The following is a 21,427-nucleotide window of genomic DNA, read 5'->3' as shown; positions in this document are numbered from 1 at the left end:
GTGTGAATTACATAACATAAGTTATATGTATGTATGTATGTATATGCACACATGTAATTTGCATACAAGTTGCAAGCGAGTAGAGCAAAACATATAAACTGTTATGTGTGCAGTTTGCTCAAATGCGCTTTTGTGTGTGTGTGTGTAAAAGCTGCGGGTGTATGTGGTATGTCGTTATCCTGATCTGTGAATTTTATAACTTTTTTACACTAATAGTATGCATAGATATAAAATTTTATTGCTGTAACTCGAACTGGGTTACTCATTTGAGAATATGATGGCAGTTGGTAGGACCAGACTTAAGATTAAATGGTTGGAATCTATAAAGTCAGATCTTCATATTTTAAATTTCACTTTTTCTCGCCCATACGTTGGAATTTTATCCAGAATTTAGAAATTTTTAAGCATTCTTTTGGTAAAACTTAAGTTGAAGTAGATATTTTAGGAATACACATAGCTATATGGAAACTAATTTTCTCTAAAAATAAACTACTCGATTAGCTTTGAACTGAATTTCCTCCTGCAACTGATCGGCACATGGTGTAATTAACGTGTGAAGCTACTTCTTTTAAATAACCTTTTTTTGACAGTCTACGTGAGAGTCGTTTCAAGCTGTCATATTATATTCGTTTAGTATTGCTTGGCTTTTTATCATAGAAAAACTAACTCCTGAACGACGTTTACAAATCGTTTAACTTTAGTATGAAAATTCACTTTCTGTAAAGAAAGTCATTCGCGCCGTCCGCTCAACTTATGGTCAACATAATGCGCCCACTGAGCGTCCTATTCGCAACACCATCAGCCAGCTTGAGACCAAGCATTCCAGCACGCAGTGAAGAAAAAAAAGCAGCCGTAGTCGGGATCCTTTGTTCAGCGATGTGGCCCATTTTTGGCTTTATGGGTATGTAAACAGAGAGCAGCCTGAAATAATTCAAGAGCTGTCATTTCAAAAAAAATATAACGGGTTGGTTTTCTTTGTGGGTAGATGTAATCATAGGTCCATATATGCTTAAGAATGTTGCCGGTGGTAACAGACTATTTGATGCCTGAAATCGGAACTTGTGATCTCGGCGACATTTGGTTTCAACAAGACATCCATTGAGAGAACACGTCGGTGAGTAGATAATTTCACGTTTTGGGCCAATCGATTGGCCACCAAGATCGTGTGATATTAGACCTTTCCCTGTGGGGATATAGTATAAAGTCTTAAGTCTATGCGGACCATTCCGCTTCGATTCTGGTCTTGGAGTAAGAATGATCGAACGAGTCATCGAAAATTGGGCTCAATAGATGTAACATCTAAGCCGTAGCCACGGCCAATATTCAAAAATTCTGGAATAGGAGTATGGGAAATCAAAATTAATTAAGAAACTAAGCCATTTGGTTGAATTAGAATAAAACATTTTTTTTTAATGAATCCAATGATTTTAGGTTTGTTCATCTGTCATAGTATGAACAATTGATACCATGCTCTCAACACTTGCTTCCTATCTACAAATACTCGTGGCATATGAGGTATGTGGTTTATTATAGAGAGAAGAAGTTTTGCATCTGAAATTTAGATTTGTTGCGCTTTTTCTAACGTCCGTCATTAAAACCTTCCCGAAATACATTTCGCAATGCTGCAGTGCTAGAAGCACATTTTCTGACATAAGCTGAAGCCATTCATTTTGAGGTACTTTTGGTAATGGGTGGAAACTAACGGTACCATCATGACAACGCACGTAGCAGATCTTTAATTCTAATGCCCTCTGATAAAGAGAAGATTGTGATCGTTAGGGTTTCATCAAATTATTCCTTGCTTTGAGTAACAATTTCAATATTCTCAGCTTGGGAAAAGATAACATAAATTTCCTCTTCTAAAAAATCTTCTTTTTCTATTTTCTATTTTATTCAATGAGTAAAAGTTAAGGGTGACTTTCGCAGGGGCAATTTTCATTACAATAGTTAGCAGACACTGTCGTCGATTTTAATCAACACTGACAACAACAACCACAATTATAATGCTACTTTGGTAAACGAATCAATTGCCATAGCGAATGTGGAAAATGTCAACTGCGAGCTCAAAGCCTCATACGCCAAGTTAACCCCAACGGAAGCTACTCGTATTAATTTTTAATAAATTTTTAACGAAAAAATTGGGTATTAAATATAGCCCAGATATTTCGAATATTTACGCGTTCTTATATAATAAAATATTACAATCCGCTGCGCCATTCTACCGCCCATTTTAAATAATGGCTATAGCGTTGACTAGCAACAAGCTTATGACTGCTGCCACTCAACCAATTGCTTATTGCGGTCATTTATCGGTGATGTTGTTGCGTTAAACCGCAATCAGCGTGCAGCACACGCCTTGCAACAGACATACGAACGCTTGTATGAGCGTTTGTAGGCTTATGTGTTGCACGTGTCAGGCATGTTTTACATGCTGGTTTTATTGTTTACCAGCAGCTGTGCACTAAAGTGAATATGAAGTTGGCATTTATGACGGTGGCATGCCACACGGCATACCAGCGGAAGAGGAAGTTTCAAAAATTTTCGTTTATGAATTGCAAAACGATTTGCAGCCATCGTTCACATATTATATAATGCCAACTAGTCGTGCTAGTACTTGCCACATAGGCAACAACAATTTATATGAACGTTTGTGCGCAACAATGTACGCCAACACAATTTCTTATTGCCTACCGCTGAGCAAACAATTTGGCAACAGCTTCCGCTTTTTATCGCTCAACCTTTATATTGTGGCACTGCTTTGTTGTTGTTGCTAATATTGTTATTATACCCTGAACGGGGTATACTAAGTTTGCCACGAAGTTTTTAACAGCAAGAAGATCAAGTCAGAGACCTTATAAGGTATATGTATAAATTATCAGTGCGATGAGCTGAGCCGATTTAACAAAATCCGTCAGTCTGTCGAATTAGTCCTTCTGTCTCATTTGTCGGAACCGTCATACAAACTGATCGATTAAGATAGTATAAGTATAGAAAATGTTTATAATTGATATCTTCACGTGACTTGGCGTGAATTGTTTTCAAAAGCAACGGTATAATCTCCAAGCAAAGTGTTTAAATTGGACCACTACAACATTTAGCTACCAACCGACCGATTAAAATCAAATTATTTTTATTTGTGAAGGATATAATAGCTTCGTTGCAGCTAAAGTTAAAATGTTTCTTGTTTTTGTTATCGTTACTATAGTTGTATATATGTATATTTACTTAGTATAAATTTCAACGATGAGCTTCACCGGGTTCTCACAAGCTTCGAAAGTGAGCCCTTCAATTATTTTGGCATACGCCATGGCGTATGAGTAACTGATTTAATTTGTAAAAATATTTGCCCAAAATCGTCTTTGTTGTTGCTGTGTTCGTTTTAATTCGGTGGTGGTGGCGCAAACTCAGGTGGATTTGCTGCTCTCAAAACGCTTTAATACGCCTGCATATATGTATGTATGTATATATTTGTTTGTATATGTGTACTAGATGTTTCCTTCGCATAACATTTAAGTGACAGCGTTACGATTTAAATATGCTAAACTGCTTCGGCGCACCAAAATGGATAACAGCGTAATCATGTACTCATACATGCGCACATCATGTAAATGCGAATATCCGCTATCCATCCACATACATGTCTGTGTGTGCGTATGTGCGTAACCGTCGCATATTTGTGGCTATCGGTGCATTTGTGCGTATAACTGTGTCTCTTTTATGGCTACCTCTGCGGCCTGTGTGGTTTTTGGTGGGATTTATGCTCGATTCACTATGGGATGTTTAAAAGGATATATGAATATTTTATGAATTTGCTATCGCACACACACACACATGCACATACTCACAAACAATCATGCATACATGAATGCGGCAAAAGTTTACTCAAACAGTTAAATTTTTAAAAGCTCTCATTTCCATAAAAAGCATTGTTTTTAAAATACTTTTTGAGCCCGGCAAGAGCTTACGAAAATAATTTAAAACTTTACGCTTGAGATTTATGATGCGAATCCGTCAAGCATGGTTATACAGGGTAAAATGTACTTCCTATATGCATATATATTATAGTAAGTCATGTGACGGACTACTTATGTGCTTCGCTGACGGGCAGTAACGAGTGTCGCTTTTGCTAGTAAAATTGGAAATTTATTGCATTTAAAAATGGCCATTGCGCTTAAATGCTAATTGAATACCACTAAATAAATCTCTTTTATTAGATTAAAAACGTTTCAAAACCGGAGCAGAAAACAGTTGAGCCTTTAAATATTATGGCATGCTTGTTTTGTGGTTCAGCACAGTCACTGTAGTAAAAGGGATTTGCATAAAACGATTTGCATATGTTGTTGAAAGCCCTTTAGCATTTATGTACTTGTATGTAGATAATCTAACGTAAGCATTTTTATTATGTCATGGTCTATAAAAAATTAATAATAAAAATGAGTCTTAAAAATATTGATGAGGTTTAAATAAAGGTTCATCAAAAACATTTTTATATTACATATTCACTTTAAAGTTACTAAAAGTTCTAGTAAGCTTCTTCGCAGACTTTTTCGTAGCTAATATATAGGCTGATCCATTTCAAGGTTCTGTACTTTTTTTTAAAGAAAAAGCAGAAAGAACTTTCTTTGGCATTTATTTTTTGAAAATTATTTCTTCCGAATTCGTGCAAGCATTTCGACTAGTAACTAGCACATGCCACGGGAGATTGTCCACACAGACTTTAGACTGGAAAAAGTCTAACGGTGTAATATAACACGATCTTGGTGGCCAATCGACCTTCTCAAAACGTGAAGCTGCTGACCAAAGTGTTGTCTAAATGAACTCTTGAATGATGCGATGTGTGGGAAGTGGCGCCGTCTTCCTGGAACCAAATAACGCCGAGATAACAAGCTTCAATTTCAGGCATCAAATAGTCGATTATCAAAGCGCGATAATCGTCGCCATTCATTGTTAAGTACTCACGGGCATCATTTTTGTAGAAATATGAACCGATAATCCTACCGCCTTAATAACCACACCAATCCGTTGATTTTTCTTGACGAAATGGCAACACTTGAAGTTCTTCAAGATGCTTTTCGTTCCAAAATCCGGCAATTTTACTTGTTTACATACCCTTTGAGCCATCATCGCTGTACAAAATTTGGCTCTAAACTTCTGATCTTTTTGGAACTTTTTAAGAGCTTATAGAGTGAAGTAATGTCGTATAGGAATGTGGAGAGGCTTCATTTTTAGTCTTGCAATATATTAGGTCTGTAAAAATAAAAGCAATATTTTTACAATAAATGGAAGGTTTTATTTGATATACATATTTATAATGATCTCGTTTTAGTCAAATATGCATCGTTTTTTTCGATAATTTGTTGCCAACTTGAAGTTAATTTCATAATGCCACTCTTATAGAAACCGCCGTCACTATTGGCGTTGCCCTGTTAGAAGACAGTTGATCTTTAATGGCCCAAGACGGCCGCTGTTGTCGATTGCTACTTTCAGAAAATCCAAATGTTGATAGTAAAAGTTCGTATTAGGAGTTTGAAGCCGCTTACGTCTGATATTTCTCAGCCAATTACACTCAGCACATAACAAAACCTTCCGGATCGTTATTCTTAACTTGCCTACCTTGCGTCGCTCCCGCTGCGATTTGAGCGATCCGCATTTAATCCCCAGTAACTATCCCGCTCCAGAAAATGATCGACGTTGTTGCCGAAGTCGATTAATTGCTAATTACTAATACTATAGGTGACAGATGCAGTAGGAATGACGAAATATAAGGTAACAGGTATATGGAGCAGTTAGGTTGCCTCGGGAGATTAGTCCACCAAAATTAAGCAGTGCTAAATTCATAACCGATCAAGTTTTCTAGGTAGCGTTGTAAAAAACTATCTGGGGACGCTTTATATTACCAATTTTAATATATAGAAGAGTTCCTATATAAGAGCGGCTAAGTACAAGTCGCTAGAACCAAAGATCGCAGTCAGCAGTGCTTTTTCAAAAAAAACAAATAATAATAATAACTTCTCAAAAGCTCAAGCACTGACATAGTTGGAACATGCATTCGGCGTCTTCGTTGTTTGCGAATATTTGGAAATATTTCTTCAAGTGAATGCGTTTTCGGGAACTGACGAAAAACATCTCTAGATTTGTTATTGCTTGCGATTATGTGTCTATTCTGGTGGGAGTGCATCGATAATTCTTTTGGCTGCCTGCAAAAGCTTTCAATTTGTGTAATGCGCAGCGAAGCGATTTGTTATTCTTACGCGCCGCCATCTACCGTTATTTGTTGCATAGTATTTTTCTACAGTGCGCTTCCTGATATTCTCATATTTTATTTATGCGCAAACAGACACACATACACACACAAGTGTACATAGTATGTAGATTTCGGTGTGTTTACCGTTAGCGAAAGCTACATTACGCAAGTCAAACTGCCAGCAAATGGCAGCCATGAAAAATGGCAAAATAACAATACCAGCTGACATATGTGTTATAAATTCGGTCTGCTCTTGTTTACTTGCTCGACATTCTGTTTATACCGTTATACCGCTCCATTGTCTATTTGGCTGCCAGCCGCGCAACGCCTCTACAACAACAATGAAAACAATCAACTAGAAGTATTTGAATTTAACAATTTTGTTAGCTACTTGTAATATGCATTGTTGCCTGCCATTGTTGTTGTTGTTAATGTTTTTGTATACATCGCAGTTGGTTGGCGTGGGCAGATCTGTTTGTTGTTGCCCATAATGGCGCGTGCATAAATATTCCCAAAGTGTGGCAACTATTTTTGGCAACGGTGAAGATTTCTGGGAAAAGTGTGAAATATTTACGTAGAATGCGAGTAGGAAGTCAAATAAATAAGAAAAATGTATGGAAAATAGGAAGAAAGAAGCAGACGCCTTACTTCACCCAGTAGGCATAAAATTATAATTGAAATAAAAACGAAAAATAAGACAGAAATGGGATTAAGACACTTAAAATATTTATGAGACGAGATCATGATGCGATAGAATTGAATAGGACACGGCATAAATGAGACAGGATTGGCTGATATATAATAGGATGATATAGGATATAAAGTAGGAGGCAGGATACAATAGAATAGGATAAGATAGAAAAGGTTATGATGAGACAGTATAAGTTTTGATATTATAAAATGGGATTCGATAGGATAGAATAAGATAGGATAGGGTTCGGAACGACAAAAAATAGAAGGTTGGATGCGATGCGATAGGGTTAGACAGATTGTTTTATGTTAAGGCAGGATTGGATAGGATATTGTTGTTGTCTGCCGAATTGAATGTCTTTTGCCGGATGAAAATCCGAGTCCGTTCAGGTTACGTAGACCCGACTGTCGTGAGAACGGGACTGGATAGGTTAAGTTAACATAGGAGAGGATGCGATAAAAATAGGTTAAGGAAACGATAAAACAGGATAGAAAAAATACGAGATTTGAATGGGATAGGTTAACAATGGATTTAATGAAATAGGATAGGATAGGTGAAGATAGCATAGTATAGGATTGATAGGATAGAATATGTTTGGGTTTAAAGAAACAGGTTAGTGTGAAAAAGAATAAGTCATTATAGAATAAGATAAGATCGGATGGGATAAATTAGGATGTGATTGGTTAGAATAGGATAAGATAGGTTAGAATAAGTTAAAATAATTGGGATGGGATAAGATAGGATAGTTAAGTTTTGATAATATAAGATAGCATAGGATAGGACATTACACACAAGAATAAGTCAGTAAAGGGCAGACTAATTTAGGGAGGATTTCAGCAAGTTTTGTTGATAAAAAAATTTAATGAATTCGAAAACAAATTTCAGAATTTTTGATAAGTATGCTTATTTTAATGATAAACACTTTTTGAATATGAAAAAATTCAGAAAATTTTGCATTTCTAAGCTTTTTGTTAATTTTTTATAACTCTTCTATAAGCAAATTACATGTTGAGTTCCATTCATGCCACATATTTACACAAAAAAGACAGACTTGCACAACTACCGCCTGATTGGGTGAGTTTTTGTAAGCGTTGAACCACAAAAAAGATAAACCAAAATGCGTTTTGCGAGAACTCAACTCTTATACACCTATCGCCGCAGCCTAAATGCTACTACATACATACCTAAATATGTATGTAAGTGCTACTAAAATCTCCGCCAAGGCTGTCACACTTTGATTTATAACATCGATTTCCTGTCGAATATATTCGCGCACAACTAAGTTCGAAGCAAACTAGTAAATAAGTGAACACAATGCCAGAAAGAATGAAAGGTAGTAAATATAGAAAACTGAAATTTGTCGAATAAGTGAGATGGAGAAGAGCTAAGCTAGATTTAATAGCACTTTTACATTTGTACATATATGCTCACAGCGTGGATAGCGATAAAAAAGTTAATGGAGATAAAGATTGAGACATTTAAAAAAATATTTGAAAAATCGCCATTAAAACATTTCTAATACACTTGTGCTCGTAGACAGCACTGAGATTAAAATTTGTAGTCAGAATCCAAGTCTAAGGTAGATCAATTGTGTTTCTCGCAATGAAAATTGGTATTGATTTTCATTTAGACAGCAATACATTAAACATTTTTACAAAAGAAAAGATATGTGTATACTATATATCCATGCTAAAGAAATATTAATAACTTGTATGGTTGATTGTACATACTTATATTGTCATCTGGGACAAGATATGCGAAGGTTATGTATAAGCAAAATTTAGCCAAGACAAACAAAACTAAAATAATCAGCAGAAAAGTTTTTAACTTGCTGTCATCTCCTTCGTTTTTCATTCTTGTGTCCAATGCGATAAGCTAAAGAGCAACAGGATGTAATAAAAAAGACGAATTTATGTACATATTTATGATGACTTCAGTGCAAGATATTGTTACGAAAAAGTTACAACTCAAGTATTAAAATTTTTCTAAGTAAAAAAATTGGGCGTCTTCTTTAGCTCCCACAGTTTTTTTCCTTTCGTTTGTCAGAAGGTCAATTGGGGCGTTACCGCTTATAACTAATATTACATCACTTGACACTGTTCGGTAGGCTGATGCAACTCTGAGGGTTGCAGTGCTGTGCACTATGTCTACTACCTTACGGCGATTTCCCTTTTTAAGCACATCTGCCCAGACTTCAAGTTCATATATTAGGACGCTGATTGTCATCGAGATTAGGAACTTTATATTTTCTTGGCCTATGTGGGCCAATAGTCTGTTAAGTTGGTATCATGACCTGATTAAGCTTTCTTCGCAATTAATTACGATTCGATTGGTATTTCAAGTTCTAGTATAGCGTCCAACTGATGTTCCACAGGGCTGGGCCTCGAATGGAATGGATGTGCTGTTCTTAATGTGACCGCTATCTGTCGTGACCTCTTCTAGTTTGGTACAGCAGTTTGGGTTTAAGTGGCTTTTCATAGAGCTTTTCCGCTGTCAAGCATGCATAGTAAACGGCATGCTGTTGGCAAGTTGGGATCTCCTTTTCCCTTACTGATTAGCACTAGCCCTATTTTTTCCAGGATTCTTCAATTCAATCGCTCAAAATAAGTGTAGATTGGTCAGAAAAATTAAAAAAAACGATAACCCTGCTTTGAAACAACATGGCAGCTCATGCATCGTGGATTTACGCGTATAAGTCCCTGAGTAAGCAGCAGTCGACTGTATGGGTGTTTCCAGATGTGCTTAATTCCACAAAAGTTGTTCGCGTACGAAGCATTTCCAAGTAAATGATTGCCTGTGTGTTGTAAAACCTAGACATGTTGCAACCCTATCATTATTACAACGCTGGACAGTAAATTCTGAGTGTTGCACAATCATTGTTTTGCCAGTTGTCTTTCAGAAAATCAGAAAAACCAACCACCCTTCATCTCGACAATTAGGGCTCTCACTTATGGACTGAAACATCGATTTGTTGAGTCATCCAGCGTATAGTCCTGCCTTGTTACCGGATGACTTCTTTGAATTCCCGTATCTAAAACATAAAATAAGAGGTTTTTTCGACGCCTTCCGAGGCTGTTGATACGTTTAGTTTGGACAAACCTCAATTGGAGTTGCAAAAGTGCTTCGAAATTGCTTCGAACGCATGCAAAAAAAAATATATAGACTATGGATGCTCTATATGGATAATATTTTGAAAAACAATAGAGCGATTTTCAACGATTAAAATTTGTTTCTGTTCTCTAATCCCAAAATACTCGTATAAAAGGCAACCCTTGTAGTACATTTGCCGTTGCTCGCGCAGTTGGCAAGCAAACCAGCACAGTGTAAATAAAAGTAAATTACTTCTGTCTTCAAACACGAAATTTGAGTTTTGTTGTTGTAGCAACAAAATCAAACAAAAGATAGCAATTTGTAACTGAAATTAAATTTAATCTCTCTGTGCCCTCCTACGCATCATCCACGTACAGATTTACAGTTAGCACTAGCTCATAGAGGCACACTGGTCCGCCCGAAAAATCCATTCAGCGCTTGAAGCGCTCTGCAGGTTGCTCTCAAATTATGTCCTGCTGTTCGAATTGATTGTGTCAGCACTGCAGTGAGCACTCACACACACATATACACATGCATGCGTGTGTGTTCGTGGGTATGTGCCTGCGTATAATTCCTGAAATTGGTGATCATAATCCAATTTAGGTTTTCGAACGGCCTGTCAATGCGCTCACAATGGCGCTGATTTGACAGCTCAATGGCTCAAAAGCGCTTCGCAACCCTCCACAGCTCCACTGGCATCTCATTTGTACAATGCGATAGCGCAGTGAAAAACTGTTTCGGATCGGTGAGTGGAGGCTGCCGAGGTGGTCGCATGTAGAGCCGGCGCTTTCTCTTATTGGTAGTTGTGATAGAGCGCGCTGTTGGTGGCACAGTCCGGTCAATGGGCGTCAAGTTGCAACTCTTTGTATGTTACACCGTGTGCTGACAGCGGAGCCCTCCAGCCCGGTCGGCCTCAAGCGTTGGGACAAATTGTTTATTTGTCGTTGTTGCTTTTTGCTACAAAGAGTGCTGTTGTCTTTTTTATTTTTCTTCCCTCCATGCATTGTTGCGCTGTTGAAGCCCTTCCCGCTTTTGTTGTGTGTAATTTTGTTGCTTGTTCGGTGAAAAGGTTTCTGTTGCAGCCTGCCACTGTTGGTGATTTAGTCCGACATTGTGCGGCGAATGAGTTTTCATTAAGACAGCATTTCAACTACATACATGACGGTTTTAAATTTTAGATGCAAACATACATACATACAAATATAATTTGTACAGCAGCTTTTGAATAGATATCGCAATGAAATTTGTTGTCAATGCGGTTAAGATATTTTTCATAATTGGAAGTGTTTGTCTTCAGTTCTATGCTCTTTGCTTGCGTCATAAGAATAAAGCATTATGAATGAAATTATGTATATATAATTATGTACATATGTGGTTACATTTATATTTATATTTATTTTGCTTTCCTTTAATAAAATCATTTCTTTGGAAAGTCGGTGGTTTGTGGTTTTCTTAGGAAGGGCCAAAACCATACTGGCAAAGCCACAAACATATGTGGTAATTAATTGTAATGTTCTGACGTAGGTTTGTATCTATAATATTGGTTACACAAATTACTAAATTAAGATGTGACTTTAGTATACTTAGCTCATATACAATGTAAATTAAGTGAATATTCTATTAAATTGTACAAATTCTTACTTTTCCTTTATCTTTTTATTTACAGGTAAGTGCAAAAAGCATTCAATAAATTTCGAGGAATACTTTAATTTCAATAATTTAAAGTTATTATTAAATACCAAATTGAAATATTCTGGAAGTGGTAAGTGCTTACATCTTAAGAAATAATACTTGGATTTTTGAACTTGAACTTGCAAGGATTAAGGCCATGGAAGTAACTTCAGGTACATGAGGCCTGTTAGTTATAAGGGGTTTAGGGCGAGTTCCTATTTCTATTCTTCATTCTAAGCACAAATATGCACGCCTTCTCCATTTCATTAAGAGAATACTCACATATTTGCCGATATATGCTGCATAAAGTCACCTGGAAGTTCGAAAACCTTTACATTCGGTATACAATATGTTGGCTAAGAAAAGTATTGACACAGTTTTTATTGGATTTGAACAAATTTTGGCCATACAGGGTCCGGCACTCATAGTGTAACCAACTTCAGACCGTTCGCGCAGCCGTCGCACTGGAATCAGCTGTTTACAAATTTGCTGAATGACAGTTCGGAGTATTGTTCAAAAGTTTACAAAAGCGTTTTGCCAAAAGTGAACGTAAAAAAAGTGATCAGCGATGGAATTCAAACGTAATACTGTGATTGCTTTATATTTAGCTGGAAAATCACAGCCAGCAATTGTTTGTGAGCTCAAACACCTTAATGTGAATAAAGTTTTTGTTTATTGCACCATCACTCGTTACAATGATACTGGCAGCATCGCAAAACGCCTTGGATGGTCACGTGAGATGGTTCGGAAAGTGAAGAAGCGGCTTGAGCAAAATCCACGACGAAGTGACAATCAAATAGCTAAAGAACTGAAAATATCCGACCGCAGCATCCGACGTATATTGAAACATAAGCTCAAGGTCAAGACTTACAAGTTCCAAAAGGCCCATGATCTCATACCGAAGCAGCAACAAGTAGAACTTGAGAGAGCGAAGCAGTTGCTTGGTTTGGGCCGAACGTTCCGAACTTCATTACGACCACACAATGGCTCTTGAATTCACCAGATGCGAATCCAATAGATTATTCTCTCTGGGCCATTTTGGAGAGCAAGGTCCGAAGTAAAAAATACACCAGTCTCGAGGTGCTGAAGAAAGCCATTGTCCGTGAGTGGGCCAAAATACCGGCAAGTCACATTCGGACAGCTTGTGATTCGTTTCTTGACCGTCTCATGGCCATAGCTAATGCAAAAGGTAATCATATCGAGCAAAAGTGAATTGGTCCTGAGTTCATGATTATTTTCACACATTTACTATTTATTTTTGTACTTTAAAATAAATAATAATAATTTTCCAAACCGAATTCATGGTTTTTTAATTGGTTACACTTCGAGTGCCGGACCCTGTAAGTTGGCATACTCCAAAGATATTATTCGTGCAAAGTTTTATTCCGTTATATTAATTGCTTCTTGAATTGTACTCTCGAAAGGAAATAATAAGATGGAATATAAAATTGTGTTGCATGTGAAGTAGGTGCGGCCGAAGCTCGATTTCGCCCATTTTCACACTGTAACATACCAATGCCAGAGGAAAGTAATATACTAAATATGGTTGAAATCGTTTTGGCGATCTTGAGATATGTGTTTTCACCTAAAATTAAGCGGTGGCAGGCCCATTGTCCAATTTGGACATCAGCTCCATTAGAACTCTGTCATACCATAATGCGAGTAAAACTTAATGTCTCTGGCGTATTCAGCTATTGATTTATCGCGCTTTTAGTAGATTTTAACAGTACCGTTATGGAGGGAAAGAGTAGGATTATCATCTGATTTTATCCATTTTCACACTGTCGGTAGGAATTCTTATAATATTTGCGCTGGGTTCAAAAAGTCTTGTTTACTTTGGAGCACACCTTGTATTACTGTAATATACAAATTTCAGGACAGTAGCGAGTTTGGCTGAAATCGGTCTAATAGGTTTCGAAATTTGGGTTTTCACCTAGGCGGCACAACGCCTGTCCTTTAAATTGGATAGCGCTTGTTCGAAAGCGATCTTGTATCTAATTGGGGTTATTATTTTTATGACTGCGGCGCATTTATTTATGGGTCATTCCATCAAAAACTAACATTAAAATTTTTCCTTCGGCGATACTTATTTTTCCAAGCTCGCAAGATCGTAAAGAATAGGCTACCTAGTTATTTTTATAATTAAATACTTTTCTTCGTATATGCAAATATTCAAAGGTACTCCTTTGCAAAGTTGAAAATTCATAATGTTTCATATGGAGTCGAAATAAAAAAATCGTGTCCAATTTTTTGTCTGAAAGAACACAACCAAAAATATTTCGCACGAAAAAAAATTTTGTTGTAAATTTTCGATGTAATAACCCTTATTGATTTATGGTACCTTTAATAATTTTGACAAAACCGTTAAGTGGCAAGAGGGCGGAGTTATTTGCCCATTTTCACATGATGGATGGGGACGTCAAAGAGACGGGGCCATGCCTTAAAATTTTTTTGAAAATATACTAAATAACAGCCTTGTGTAGCTTGGCTATGGCACTTTATAAGTTTTCGTTTAATGGCGTTTTGTGAGCATGCCAATTTTCTAGTTACGTCCATCTGCAACATCAACCTCCTTGGGTACCAAAAAATATGTGTAGCAAGTTTCAGCAAGATATCTAGTTTTTTACTCAAGTTATCGCCAGTCACCCCATTGATTCCCCAACTTTTTTAGCATTGGTCTATATAGGATGAGGTTTCAGAATTTTTTTGATTTTGACCACGCTGGGTTCTTAACAAAAACTTTTTAAAATAAAGTCCATATTAATTCCTGTTGATTTGGTAACCACCCAAACAACACCAGGCTTGCACACGACATTTAAGCCTATACATACATCCACAAGAACATGCGTACAATTAACTTGGGAAAAATTATGCAAAAGAAGTGCTGCTGACAGCTTTATGAATGAACTCAACAATCGGGCAGACAGGCTTCGGCGAAATTCCGTGCAACAATTTTTTATGTCTCAAAAACATAAATAAATAAATAAAACAAAAATGTTATTACTGGGAACTGACAAGCTGAAAGGAGCTTTGTTGCGCTGTCAGAGGGCAGGTGGGCTTCGAAAACTACTGACTGCTGTAGAAAATGTTTGAGGGGCTGTGCAACGATGGAGTTGAGGTGTGAATAGCAGGTCTGCCATTGTTGTGCGGGCAGTTGAAGGAGCATCAACTGCTTCAACCGACAAATTCACTTTATTCTGCACAAAAACACACACCATCTTACACACACAAATATCGTGTACAAGCACAGCAAATAAGTACGAAAAAGAGAAAGCAAAAAGCGCCTTATTGCATTGTCTGACTGGACGAAAATAAATTGAGATAAAAATTGCGAAAGCTAGAAGTCTGCTGCTAAAGCTTATTGCGAGAACTTTGTGAAGTTTAAATTAAGTTTTCCTTATTTATTTATGTTTTTTGTATGCAATGCATGTGTTTGAGCCTAAAAATTCATTACTCACACTTTTCGAGCAGCGCGAGAATTTTTAGTTCTCTGCGCGTGAGTGTTGCTACATGTGTTGTGGCGAAATGCGGCTTTTTGAGGCTTCAAACTTATTAAATGATTATAGAGGTTGTGGTCAAAGCGAATTCATCATTGTTAAAGCGCCACGTGTCAAAGTGTCGGACGAATTGCTAAATGTAATTTATCTAAAATACAATTAAATCAGATTGCGCTTTTGAAAAGCTTTTTTGGATGTTCTCCAGTTTCTTTGCCACTCTACTGTTATTGCATTTACTTTTTATTTCGCTACATTGGCTTTAATTAAATTTCCTGGAAATCGTATTTGTATTGTCAAAGTGGGTTGGAGCACATAGTTTTGAAGTTTTTTGTGAAAATTTTCATACATATTGCAATTATGCGCTATATGAACACCAAGGTTCTTATTTTTCAAAGTAATTGCAGAGAAATTGTGATTTTGCACCTTGGTGGCTTTCAGTTCAAACCTTCCACTGCCTTTAAAGTTATCACCACTCTTGGTTGAGTCAGTAATCATTAATAGGGATGATGACATATTGTGTCTGATTATACCTTTGTACCGTCTTTCAAAGCTTCAACGTGTATTTAGGAAACATATTATATATTATATAGTAGTATCATTCATAGTACAGTCATGTGAAGCAGCTAAAACATGTTCCCATCTTTCCGACAATTTGCGGATTCCATTCAGAATGAACTCTACCAGTTTGGCGGTCAAGAATGACTTAGCCCAGTGTAAAAATATAGCAGAATATTAAAGCAAGATCGTCTATGAACGCCCTTGACTTCTATGATATGATACCCGATTTTCTTGCTTTTTAATGTTTCCGGCCTTATTTAAACGTTTTGAAATAGCTGCTTGATGACTCCCAAACATTCTGCAAGCTCTCTCTGTATTTGACATCAATTAATTGGGTAATGTTTTCAATTGCTACTTTTAAACTTTTTTGTCGCCCTAGGACATTCTTCGTCCTCGAAGCCAAAATCAGCACTTCTAAATCATGGCACGTTCGCACAGCTACACTAAAAACTTCCACCAAAACACGACAACTTTCGAAGGTGGATATTTTCTTAATTTTAAAGTAAAGTTCTACATATTGTAGTGCATTTCTGTTGTTGTTTTTACTTCAAATGAATGCCAAATACTGAAAATGCCGCACAAGAACAGTAGCTTTCCTATGCATGTTCGGAATATTGGAACAAAATAACGATAATTAAGTTATGCCATCTGTTGATAATCCTCACGAATATAGTTACATACCCAATTTAGTTTATATGGGAAGTTCTGTTCTTGTCCTATCAACTCGATTTTTTCGACGTTTTTTAATACCCTTGACTGCATTAATAGGGGTTAGTTCGGGAGTTACTTCAGCTAATTCCCTTGCAAAATCCAAAGATAACTTTCAAATTTTGAAAGAGTTAATGGCTTTTTCGTTCACAACTTGTTAAAAATTACCAGCTGCATTCTCTTGTAAATCCAAATCTTTGTTCCAGTTTGAGATACCTCACCTATCAGCACCTATCACCTATAAATAATAAGGTAATGCCTTCAGTCATGGCTATAAGTTCATGCACTGTGAAAGAAGTACTCGGAAATTTTAGTTAAAACGCAAAATATTCAATTATTCAACAATATTTATTTTGTCGCTTTCAAAGTATTCCCCATCAGATGTAATACACTAACGCCAACGAAGCACTTTTCATAAACACTTTGAAGACCATCCCAGCTCCTTTAGGGATTATTGTTTTATATCTTCGAACGACTGAACACGGTTTCAATGAAGCGGGAATTACGGTAGTTGATCGATGTTATATGTACATCACAATTTTGGCTTTCAAATCGGTCACAATCGTGGCTCGATGCGATGGTGCATTATCGTGTAAAATCCATGAATTGTTCCTCCACAATTTCGGCCGTTTTCGAGGAATATTCTCACGCGAACGCTTCAACACAGCTAAATAGATTCCTAATTGACCGTCTATTCTTCCGGATAAAATTTATGATGCACCAAACCACGAATATCGGAAAAACAATGAGCATCACGATAATTTTTAACCGGCTTTGGCGTGGTTTTCAGCTTATTTCTTTCCTTCCATTCCGATAATTGTTGACTTGTTTGCATGTCACATTCCCATGTCTAATCGGCAGTTATAATGCTCTCCACGAATGGGATTGGAATTCGGACGATCAAACATGTCCAAAGAGACCTGTTTACGGTAATATTTTTGAAAAAATTCACCCATATCGGTACGAGTCATACCCAAAATATTCACCAAACTCAATCGAACGGGTTCGACAGAGATGTCAAGCAATCTTGAGGGCCACTTTAGCTGGGTACCTTGGAAATTAATTAAGAACAAAATATTTCCCACATTCACTTGAATTTGAAAATCACCACTAGCACATTTATAAGGCCAATTTTTGTGCATTTTAGTTAATGAGATAAGGGTATCACATGGTGAGCTCTCTTTCTCTCTCAAATAAAGTGTTTATAATGAGAACTACTTGACAGAAAAAGCTCCGCTCTAAATGACTGGCCAGTAAGGAAGTTTTTCATGACTTCAACTTTACAATTCAAAAAACTTTCTTCCTGTTTCTAAATTAAAATTTTACAAACGATTTCTTTTTACTTCGCCACTTTTGCCATTTGTTTTTATACCGTTAAAGTAAGTCAATTTGAATTTTTAAGCAAAATTAAAATTGCTGCTTTCACAACTAATTACATTCTAGTTGCGTTTTTGCTGTGTTGTCTCTGCGCTGTCTTAATTCTCCTTGAGATTTCCTTGCTCCTACTACCGTCGGCCGTCTTTGATCCAATTCACGGGTGCTTAGCCTCAACATGATTTTCGCTTTTGTCCGATTCATTATGTATCCTGATTGTGCATTGCACCTTTGCGCCTCTCGACGTTGACAAGTCACATCTTACAACAACATTGACACTCCTCTGGCCGCACCACGGAGCTTTGAGGGCGCACTTTTACTTCCACACCTCACATCAACCGCTTGGCTGCAGTGACGACCTGCTTACGCAGGGCTTGATGACGATAGTGTGTGGTGTCGTTGTACACCGTTGTGACTGGCTGTCGTGCCACTTTTCTCCTCAAAAGCACTTAAGTTATAAATATATAAGAAATCTTTCTCATTACTCTGAGCGCGCTTAATTCGATTGCTTCTTACCCATCTGCACTGTTGCCCCGCTGCGTTGTGGCGTTCTCACACTCAAGTACAGCTGTCTTTCTTCAGTGTCTCACACGTTGCTACTACAACACGGTTTTGCGTTGCCTTTTGTGGGGCGTGGGAGCTCTCATTTATTTTTATTTAACTTTTTTTGCAGTCACTTATTATTCATTATGTTCCTTCCCTTCCTTACAGTTTTGATTCATCCTCCCTTACTTTACAAGCTGCACAGCGGTGGCATACATACTATGTTCTATAATCAAGTCTAATACCCACTTAACGAAATCCTCTATAACAGCGGGAGCCGCTGCAACCAGCGCGCATTTACAATTTTTACATTCATCTAGCAAATCGCATATATGACTTCTTGTTGTGTTTGCTGCTCAACTTGACCACGACTTTTTCCACGAGCTCTACAGCAGTGGCGAACTAATGCCACTTCGTCGACAGCTGATTGATTGATGTGATAAGCTTGTTTAGTGGTGCAGCTGCTGAAGCAAGCCACCTATTAGTTAACCAGTTACATATATAAAAACGGCTGAAAAACTTATCGAACGTGCCCCTTAATTTTCTTCTATTTTAAGTTTTGAATTTCAGAGCAGTATGTACGTATCTTTCGAAAGAAAGTTTTTGAGTCGAATATTTACATTTAGAATCCCTAGATGTAGTTACAAGAAGTGTGCGCTTAGAGTGAAAAAGAGAGAAGAAGAATAAATTAAAGGGGGAAAATAGAGCACCAGAGAGAGAGAGAGAGAGAGAAATGTGAAATGAGTGAGAAAGATATATATAGATATAGATATGATATAGATATAGATATAGATATTGATATAGATATAGATATAGATATAGATATAGATATAGATATAGATATAGATATAGATATAGATATAGATATAGATATAGATATAGATATAGATATAGATATAGATATAAATATAGACAAGGTATAGATATAGATATAGATAACGATGGAGATAGATAGAGAGTATTTTTGATGTGTTATCGGTTTTATTACAGGGTTCATTTTGGTTCACAGAAGTAATTCGATACAACTAACTAGTTTCTTGATATTTTTCTTCGGTTTTGCTGAAATACTTAAATAAATGCGATAAACCGTAAAAACCTTAAATAATTTCGGTGCTATCTAATAATTACGTAATCTGTGAAAATTATTTTAAGATTTTTTTATTAAGTAGTGTTAAGGGTTAAGGGGGAAGACGTTGTAGCTTCAGTGGCTTTATCCCATTTTCGTATCCTATTGATGAAGACTCTTTTGTTTTGTGGGCAATTGTAATGAACATGCAATCTTCCATACTGACCCTGTTCGTCAATGCTTAACACGGAAAAAGAGACACTATATCTGTCATGGCGTCGATTGAGGCAACACAGTCTAACGAAAAAGAGCAGAAACAGAGGAGACGAAGCAAATCAAATAAAAATAAACACTTAATAACAACAACAACAAATAAAAATAACAACCAGATACAATACTTGACTCAACTGGCACTCATGGTGGCTGTAAAGATGTAAAGTTTATTAATGACATTAAAAATATCTGGCAATTATTTATGGCAAATCCGGGGCAAAAAACTGAAACACTTGCTAAATGAGTAAAAGGAGTAGAATAAAAAAAAAATATTGCGAAAAGAACGTTTTTAAGGATTTGAGCAGTAAATGAGCGAAATAAAAGCAAAAAAGCGAGAACCGAATAATCCCGCTTTCACTCACTGCCACTTAACCTCTAACGTTATCTTACTCCAGCGCTCGCAGTCAAGCTTGTAATCAGGAAGAAGAAGAGTTCCAGTAACGAAATACCCAAGGGAATGGCTGAAGACAAGACGGTTTTTATAAATATGCTTCTCTTTACTAATTTCACTTTACTTATGATTATCCGTTGTTTATGTGCTGGTCCTGCCACTGCTGTGCTGGTTTGCGAAATTGGCGTTTTTAGGGCGCAAAAGCGGCTAATTGCCGCATTCAGTCTTATTTTTAACTCGTCGTTGTGGCCATAAGTGGGCGAGCAGCTTTAACGCTTTGAAGTTTAATTTTGTAAAAACGCGCTTGATGTCAATTTACTAAATTACGAAAATAAAATAAGCGCAGTTATTATCGCGGAGATATACCCGATACGCGAAGAGATGCTTGGCACTAAATAAGGGTCATGACTAAATGCTGCTGGGTTTTGTGCTTTCAGAATGAGTGAATTGAAATTCTTAGAAAATAATGGGTAATTCATAGGAAATTATTAAGGAATGTACTTGCTATATTTTTGGAGTCGCTCGTTGGTGAAGAGTTTCAGGTCTATTCAATTCTCAACAGTTATTGAAATGGTAATTGTTGCATTTCGGCGCAGATCATTTTGTTTATCTACTATCTCTCAAGCCGTTCCGTAAAGTTAAAGGTTGTAGAAAATAATAGTTATGTATTTTTTTGTCTAGACAATAATTGACTTGTGATCTTTGACAATAGTTGATTTAAGAGTCAACGTAACAAATTTAATCATAATTATTTATTATTGAAGTATTTGCTACTTCCGATTCGTCATTAGAAATTAAGGGTTTTTTTTTTAGGAAGAACATCTCTTTCTGCTCTAATAGCATTCTGCTAGGCATTTGAACATGACCAGCGTTCGTCTCTTTCTTTCTTCAGCCACAAAAATAAAACTTATATTTTGCAGCATCGGATGATACCCAGCAGAGAAATGGCGAATCGATGACAGCTGTCACTTTGTTATTTGCTCTGAAATTAAATCTTATTATTAGAGAGAGAGAGTAAGTTAACCCTTAACTGGTGTTAAGTTGGAATATACTATTAGTAGTTGAGATCCATCTATCGACGAACAAAAATTACGCGAAAGAAATATTCTGTTAAAGGACCAAATGCACTTGGGTGGTTCAATAGGTGTAGCTTAGTGAAAGGAGAAAACAAGTGGTAAAGTTTTTTGTTCTCCGCACAGACCGACTAATGGTTGTAGAGAAAAAGAAGACAGAGTTTGTACGATTTTGTCAATTAGGAAAGCGAAAGTGAAGGAAAGGCCACTATTCCCACAGAATGGAAACGGGGTTTTCTTTTTATCCA

The 21,427-nt window shown here is 36.8% G+C and overlaps 1 protein-coding gene across 1 annotated transcript in view; it reads left to right on the top strand.

The window, feature by feature from the left end:
- Positions 1-21,427, top strand: part of LOC120774567 (disintegrin and metalloproteinase domain-containing protein unc-71) — a 526,730-nt gene that overhangs the window by 138,066 nt on the left and 367,237 nt on the right. The window lies entirely within an intron of this gene.

Source organism: Bactrocera tryoni, chromosome 4 (genome assembly GCF_016617805.1).
Source record: "Bactrocera tryoni isolate S06 chromosome 4, CSIRO_BtryS06_freeze2, whole genome shotgun sequence".
In the NCBI taxonomy this organism is placed as follows: Eukaryota; Metazoa; Arthropoda; class Insecta; order Diptera; family Tephritidae; genus Bactrocera; species Bactrocera tryoni.
The sequence above is the reverse complement of the archived record's forward strand: the minus strand, read 5'-3'. Positions and strand labels throughout refer to the sequence as shown.